This window comes from Elephantulus edwardii, unplaced genomic scaffold, assembly GCF_000299155.1.
Source record: "Elephantulus edwardii isolate Elephantulus edwardi_28Jun2011 unplaced genomic scaffold, EleEdw1.0 scaffold00019, whole genome shotgun sequence".
Classification (NCBI taxonomy): Eukaryota; Metazoa; Chordata; class Mammalia; order Macroscelidea; family Macroscelididae; genus Elephantulus; species Elephantulus edwardii.
Genome location: NW_006399769.1, coordinates 11,690,334 through 11,699,140, shown reverse-complemented (window position 1 = coordinate 11,699,140; position 8,807 = coordinate 11,690,334). Strand labels below are relative to the sequence as shown.

At 36.8% G+C, this 8,807-nt stretch overlaps 1 pseudogene; it reads right to left on the bottom strand.

Annotated features, from left to right (window-relative positions):
• Nucleotides 1–6,567: 6,567 nt before the first annotated feature.
• LOC102859364 overlaps nucleotides 6,568–8,807 on the bottom strand; it is a 7,480-nt pseudogene continuing 5,240 nt past the window's right edge.

Genomic DNA, 8,807 nt, shown 5'->3' with positions numbered 1-8,807 from the left:
TTTTAATTTCCTGGCTTCTGGTGCCAAGAGTGTTGACTGTGGAGCCAAGCAAACTAAAGCTGTGAACAATCTCAATCTCTTCACCATCTATCATGATGCTGCCAATTGGCCCAGTGGTGAGAATCTTTGTCTTTTTGATATGAGCCTTTATCCATATTAACTGCAGGCTTTGATCTTCTGCTGCAAGCGCTTCAGGTCCTCTCAGTTTCAGCAAGCAGGGTTATGTCATCTGTGTAACACAGATTGTTGAACCTCCCACCAATCCTGATGCCACATTTCTGCTCATACAGCCCCACCTTGCACCTAATCTGTTTTGCATATAGGTTGAAAAGGTATGGAGACAGATCACATGCCTGACATACACCCTTCCCAATTTTGAACCATACAGTGTTTCCTTGCTTTGTTCTGACAACTGCCTCCTGGTCCAAGTCTAGGTTTCGCTTTAGCGTGATCAAGTGTTCTTGGATTCCTGTTCCTCTCAGGGTCAGACACAGTTTGTTATGATCCACACAGTCAAACACTTTTACATAATCAATGAAACTTAGATAGACATTCCTCAGGTACTCCCTGCTTTCAGCCAAGATCCATCTAACATTAGTAACAATATCCCTAGTACCACTACCCCTTCTAAAGCCAGCCTGCACATCTGGCAGTTCTCTGTTGATGTGCAGTTCCAGTCATTTTAAGATAATCTTTAGCAGAATCTTGCTTGCATGTAATATCAATGATATTGTTTGATAATTGTCACATTCTGCTGTGCACCTTTCTTTGGAATGGGAAAAAATACAGATCTCTTCCAGTCAGTTGGCCAAGTGGTTGTCCTCCAGATTTCTTTACATAACTTGGTGAGCACATCTAGGACAGTATCTGTTAATTGAAATGTATCAATTGGTATATCATAAATTCTGGGGCCTTATTTTCTGCCAGTTCCTTCAAAGTAGCTTTAACTTCTTCCTTCATCCCCACAGGCTCTTGCTCATATGTAGTTTCATGCAGTTCTCCTGTGTCTGCCAGTTCCTTTCAGTACAGTGACTCTGTATCCTCTTTCCGTCTTCTTTTACTACTTCCTGGATCATTTAACATTCTGCTCAAAGCATCCTTAAGTATAGCAATTCGAGGCTTGAATTTGTTCTTTAGTTTCTTGAGCTTAAGAAATGGCAAGTGAGCTCGGCCCTTTTGTTTTTCTGACTCCAGATCTTTACACAATTCATTGTAATATTTTACTTTGTTTTCCATGCTGCATATTGGGCAAATATGCTGCTAATAACCTCTTTCTTAATGGTGGTAGTTGTACCAGAGATTAAGGTGTGCCTGATCCAGGCCATAGTCTTTGCAATTTATTTTTATGCATCAAAGGGATGAACAATTACTAGTGATGATAGAAGGAGAATTGATGCCTTTGAACTGTGGTGCTAGAGAATAGTATTGAATATACCATGAACTGCTAGGAGAACAAACAGGCTTGTACTAGACAGGGTGAAGCCAAGCTTCTCCTTGGAGGCAAAGATTCTGAAGCTTCATCTGACATACTTTGGACATGCTGCAATGAAAGACCAGTCCTTGGAGAGGAACATCGTGCTTGAGAGGGTAAAGAGACAGCACAAGAGAGGAAGACCCTCCATGAGATGGATTGATTCAGTGACTGGGGTAATGTACATAGGCATTTCAGAGACATTAAATGTGATACAAGATAGAGCAGGATTATGGCTGCTGCACACAGGGTCTCTATGAGTTGCATCCAACTCAGCGGTACTTTACAACAGCAACAACAGTTGTGTCAGTGTCAGTGAGACTGGCTAAGGACAGGGCAGGCTTCTGAGCTGTTACACATAAGGTTACTGTATGTTGCAGGTGACTTTATGGCACATAACAACAACCTGTTTTTTATTGATTTGCAAATAGTCATTCATATGAATTATGATTTCATTTATTTACATTGTGTTTTATACACTCATTCATAGATACTCTGTTTTATATAATTAATTGTTATTAATGTATGCCTTTTATCACTCCATCTCATAAAGTATCTGTTGCACTTTGCCTATTCCATCTCTCTCTTAATCTGTCCACTAATCTCTGATGCCCTGTTCATTTCCTCTCCTTTTTTCTACCCCCTCTACCTTTCCCTTTCCCCTTCCTCTTTTGAACAGTTACACATAACTTTTTTTGTTCTATCTGCTAATTGTGAGTATAAGAGAATGAGGAGTGGGGAGGGGAGTAAAACGGGAAATAAAAAGGAGAATGTACAGACAATGAGTATTATAAAGGCCCAACATAAGAGAGGATCAACTTGGGAAGAATTATGATAAAGTCAATGTGACTATTGCAATTAGCCAACAGGAACAATAACTTCTTTAAAGTGCCAAGGAACAAGAATGTCTGTTTAAGGAATAAAGTGCACCTGACTCAAGCCATCATATTTTTAATTGCTTTATATACCTATGAACTTTATACAATGAATAAGAGAAACTGAAGAATAATTGATATGCCTTTGAATATACCATTAACTTCCAAAAGGCCAAGTAAATCTGTCTTTGAGGAACAATTAGTTGTTGCTGTTGTTGTTGATTGCTGTCGAGTCAAGCACAACTCCTAGTAACCCTACAACTATGGTCATTTATCAAAGTTCACAGAGTTTCCAGAGGCATATTGTTTAGGAACTGGATGTCACTCCTGCTTTCAAAGTGTAACTAAAGTGTTCCTTAAACATAAGAGTCATAGTTGTCTTCACAGCTCGTAATAGCACAATAACAACAACTAATATATTGAGAATTTTACCTACTGCAACCATTTTTCTGATTTTTAGTAACTCATGTCGTTTTCTGGTTTCTTTGTCACTGCTTTTCTATTTTCTTTGACATTTTCTGTTTATCCTAAAACATAAGTTGTGAAAGAATTATATATTTTCAATTATTAAAAGAAATAGAAGTTACATAAATAAGCATAAAGATAGAAAATACTAATGTAAATTGATCACTTTAATAATTTATAATTATCTTTAAAATGTGATACAAAGATATATGTGAGAAAACTCTAAGTAAGGTGCAAATATGAGTACATGAAATGATAAGAAACCTAAATGTTCTTTTCCTTCAAAGAAGAAAGTTTTTCTTGTGAGTAGATTTTAGATGATGACATTCCTGTTTTCTTTCCTGAAGGATTGATTCTTTCACCCTGAAAGTTTTTATTCTTCAGAGACATTGTTATAAAGGATTTGATACATTATATAATGAACTGTGTCTCTAAGGAAATATGTATTATGAATCTCAATCCATATACCATGGTTATAAACTCAATTTGGTTTGAGTGTTGTTACAATAGTGTAGCACTATCAATGTCTTTTGAAATAAAAGAAGCAATTAAACAAACAATTGAACAAATAGAGATGGACAAAGGACATAACCACAGCAACCAACATGACAATTACCCAGAAGCAGATTAAAGAAACAAGCAACTTTCACCATATCTGGCAAAGAGAAAAGGCCTTCTCTTAAAGCTAGTATCATGAATGCAGGCTTCTAACCTCCTTCACAAAGAAGGAAAAAAAAAACAACAACAAACAAACAACAAAAATAACAAAAAAAAACCAACCAAACAAACCCACAACCACACAAAAAAACAATGAACAACAAACAAAACAACCAACCTTTAGTTCTAGCCATTCGGTTGTGGTATTTTTCTATCAAACCAGCACTGGATGGCTAAAACAGAGAGTTCTGGCCACTTAGTGAGTAAGGAGTTTCATTGCTAAAACAGTGGTGGTGGTGGTGGTAAGGTTATGTGCCGTTGAGTCATTTGTGACTCATAGTGACCTTATTTACAATAATTCTGAACCTTTCCCTATCCTGAACGAATCTCATCATCTCTAACAGACCTAATCCAATTTCTCTTGTCAATGAGTCAATCCATCTATCTCCTTCTGGATCTTCCTCTGTTGAGCTGTCCCTCCACCATTCCAAGCATGATGTTTTTCTCCAAGGACTGGTCCCTCATGGCCACATGCCCAAAGTATGTGAGACAGGGCTTCAAAATCCTTGCCTCCAGGAGGATGCTCGGTTTCACCCTCTCCAGGACAGACCTGTTTGTTCTCCTGGCAGTCCACAGTATGTTGAACACTATTCTCCAGCATCACAACTTTGAAGATATCAATTCTCCTTTTATCATCCTTAGTCATTGTCCAGCTTTCTAATGCATAGCAAATAACGGTGAAGACGATAGCCTAGATCAGGCATACCTTAATATCCAGACTGAGATTTTTGCTCTTCAGTACTCTAGAGAGGCCCCTAACAGACTTTCCCAGTGCAATTTGTCTTTTGATTTCCTGACTGCTGGTACAAAGACTGTTGACTGTGGAACCCAGGAAGCTGAAATTATCAATGATAGCAGTCTCTTCTCCATCTATCATGAAGCTGTCTATTGGTCCAGTGGTGAGAATCTTTGTTTTCTTCATTTTGAGATTCAATCCATAGTGAAGGCTGAAATCTTTGTGCTTCATGTCATCCTCAGTTTCAGCAGGCAAGGTTGTGTTATCTGCATAATGCAGATTGTTGATGAATCTTCCTCCAATCCTGATGCCACATTCCTCCTCATAAAGTCTAGCCTACCGAATGATCTATTCTACATATAGACTGAAAATGTACGGAGATAGAATTCATCCATGACACATGATCCTGAACCACTCAGTATTTACCTGTTCTCTGCTGACTACTGATTCCTGGTGCAAGTACAGGTCTCACATGAGCACAATTAAGTTTTCTGTGATACCCATTCTTCTCAAGGCTGGGCACAATTTTTTGTGATCCACACAGTTAAAGGCCTTTGCATAGTCAATGAAGCGCTGATAGAGATTCTTCTGGTACTCTCTGCTTTTGGCCAAGATCCACCTAACATTGGCTATGATGTCTCTAGTGCCATGGCTTCTTCTAATTCCAGCTTGCACATCTGGCAGTTCTCTGCTAGTGTACTGTTCTAATTGTTTTGAATAATCTTTAACAACAGCTTGCTTGTGTGTGATATTAGTGGTATTGTTCAAGGTAGTTTGAATCCACCAGATGCTCTATAAGAGAAAAATGGACAGTCTGTTTATGTCCGTTAGAGTCTCAGAAACCCAGTTGAGGAGGGTCAGCTATGAATCAATTCCAACTCAATGAAAATGAGTTGTTGAGATAACTAAGAGTATCTTATGATGTTTTTGGTTCTCCAAAAATGTGTATTACCTCCTTACTGTAATGGAAAAGAGAATTTATTGGGGAAAACATTTACATAACATCTTTTATAATAGAAATCACTTTAATTTTGTTGATAATGGCATTATTTGCCATTAAGCCTACTCCTGTTTGTTATGACAATATGTAATACAGTTACTATTACTGTTGTTATGCAATAGGTGCACTGATAAAAGTCTTCCTTTTCTGATAAAAATACTGAGCCAGGTGGAAGACAACAAGAAAGTAAGCATGAAGGCACCAGAGTGTACAGCAATTTTGATGACTTCTCAAAGGGAGAGGACTCAATGTCATAGCAAATATATTGAAACCAGGGTCCCAGAAACTTTGATAATCTCCAAGGTCAGGGACGTCTACCTTACCAAGAAAGGTGTCAGAAACCTCTATCTTCTAAGAGTGAAAGTGAAAATAAAAGCAATTTATTAATAAAAGTATGTTTCAGAGAGAAGAATCAGTCACTCTCCTTGGAAAAGAAAGCAATGGAGAAGGTGGCAGGCAACGAGAGATTAAATGCTTATATAGTTAGTCCACTTCCTCCTGGGGTGGGCTTTATGCAAAATGGTTGAGTGATATTTTGGTTGATGAAATGATGTTGCTGGAGTTTTCTCCCTTCCAGTCTTTTGTCTGTAATGTCACTGATTGCATGTTAGATTTCTGCTCATTTGGATGCTAATTAGGTTATTTTGGGGGTAATTCATATTGTGTATGTCAACTCTGAGAATCTGAAGCCTCCCTTATAAGTTAATGTGCTCATCTCCGGGCTTTGATTGGATAATATTATCCTTTGCCTTTCCCTGTAATCTTTGCCTTATGTAGCCTCAAGTTGTGTGCTAATAATTTATTTGGCAAGATTCCAGCAGAAACAGCAAAGAATTTTAAGATTTTAACTTTACCCTTGACTCTCTTACACTGCTTTTGACCTAAATTATTTAACAGTTAAGGAATTCTTAACATTACCTAGTCCTACATCAAATTTGTTTACATGATCATTAGTATTTTTCACTGCATATATTGAAGAAAGCTTACTCATAGATTCATTAATCTAAGGTTAATTGGAAATTTATAATATGCTATGTACTCAACTCTACCCCAGATTTCAGTAAAAATATAACAGTATTTTTTTCATTAAAATATAATGCATTTCATTAAAAATATAGTGGTACCCTGAGTAAGAAGAATAATACCTTCTCTGCAAAAATACTCATTTCTTAATCTCTAGAATATCTAAATATGTTACTTTCATGTTGAAGGGAATTTGTAGATTACTTAAAGATCTTGAGATAGAAGATCATCCAAGATTATAAAGACAGATCTAATATCATTCAAATCCAACTAACTTATGCTACTCCTGAGTAAATTTTAACCTGTAATTCATAACCAATAACCACTGAGTTTATTTTAACACAAAGCAACCCTATAGGGCAAGTAGAATTGCCTCATAGGCCTTCCAAGACTAATTAAAAAATACTCTATAGCATCTTTTTCCAGTGGGATGGCTCCTGGTTCACAGTGTTAACCTTTTAGTTAGCAGCCAAACATTTCACCAGGACTTTTACCATTATAATCACAAAAGTTTTTATAAAGGATAGATAACTATTTACTAACAAAAGACTTATGATTCAATCCCACTGATCAGCACCTCAAATGAAGATCTGGAGATCTGCTTCTGAGAAATCAAAGCCTTGAGAATCACACAGTGCATAGCTCTACTCTGTGACAAATGAAATCAATTGAGTTGATACAATCTCAATGACAACTGGTATGTATACACCATAAATACTGTCATAAGAGATATAGGGAGGAAGATAAATAATAGAAAGTGATGTGACTATAAAATAAAGCTCAATATCAGAAAGAGATTTGAAATTACAATTGCCTTTCATTGAAAACAGAAAAATAACCTATGAGTAAAAATTCTTGAAGCTGGAAATGACAAAGAAATGGATTATTCTGAGAATTTTTATAAACTATCCACTCCTGCCATTATCTTGAATTTAATCCAGTAAATTTTATTTCTGAATTCTCCTGTTCAGAACTACACAATTATAAATGTACAATTTATTTACATTGTACACTGTACATATGTGTAAATATGCATGTTGTACATATTATCACAGAGTTTGTTTAAACCACCAAATTTGGGATAATTTACCAACAATAGAAATCTAATAAACTGCTTGAATATAGGTAGTTTCTGATGTAGAAATAAATATCAGTAAGTAAACATTCAGAACACTCGAGATTAAGAGCATTGATAGAATTTTGTGATAAAATAATCTTATCGTCATTGAATTGGAATGGATTTATTGCTGACCTTTTATTGGGTTTCCAAGGCTGTAAATCATATGGGAAAGGATTACTCACGCTATATTCAAACCATCAAAGAAGTGTGGTCATTAGATTAGCAGTTCACCTCCCTGGAGATTATTATCAACAGCATTCCCTGTTGTTAGATGTCATCATGTTGACTAAAACCCAAAGCAAACCTGTGAACAAAAGACATAAATCTTGTCCCCTTGCCCTATCCTGCATCGTTATGATCTCTGTCATGCTCACGCTCGTTGTAGTAGTCACTGGTCAGTCTTTCTTGTAAAGAGTCTTTCTTGTTTACATTGAATATGATGTCTCACCAAAATGAGCCTTAAAAAATCTATTTAGATGTGCAATGCTGTGGTTAATAGGAAATAATACACATGTACACAAGAAGTCCAGTTATTACAACCATTATTCTGATTTCTGCACCAAATGTGAAGATTCCTGCAAACTTTTAAAATATGATATTGATTGTAATAAAGATGCATTAATAATAAATGGTGACTGGAATGCAAAAGTTGGAAACCAAAAAAGACTAGTAGTTGGATAATTAGACCTTGTTAGAATAAACATGATAGAATTCTTCACAGTGAATTATTTATTCATTGAATTCTTAAAAACAAACAAACAAACAAACAACACCCAAAACCATAAGCAGAGCAGATGCTACACATTGCCAGCAGCAACCACTCGTCATCAGCAGCCATGAGTCTGCTCCAGCAGATTAACTGGCAGGGGTGCAGGGGGGGAATCACTGCTGTTTACCTAGATCATGCGGAACCCCTTAAGCTCAAGCAGAATGTAGCAGGACAGCTAGACTGTCTCAAGTGAGGTAGAGGAGTCAGTTCTGGGAGGAAAAAAACAAGGCTTCCTGGTTTTCCATTCAGGTACCTCAGGGGGGATTATTGCTGTTTGGCACGAGGCCTGCAGGACCTCAGGACAAGAAGGAAGCACAAATATACAGGTCCTGCACAAAACATTGCCAAACTCTTGTTTACTATGTAGTTACAACTACTAAGAAATCACTCACATAATATCAAGAAAACAGTAGTTTGACTCAATTATCATGAAAAATCAAAATAATCCATCTCCTAAAAGAGAATACCTCAGATGGAGAGAACCAGAAGAAATATGTTGATGTAGAGTTATTTGAACAGGGATTTATCTTTCACTGCCCCACAAATTGCTGTCTGTCAGATACTCCTCTAAATCTGAACATTCAGATTAAGACAGACTAGGAAGAAGGATTGGCCACCCACTTCTGAAATA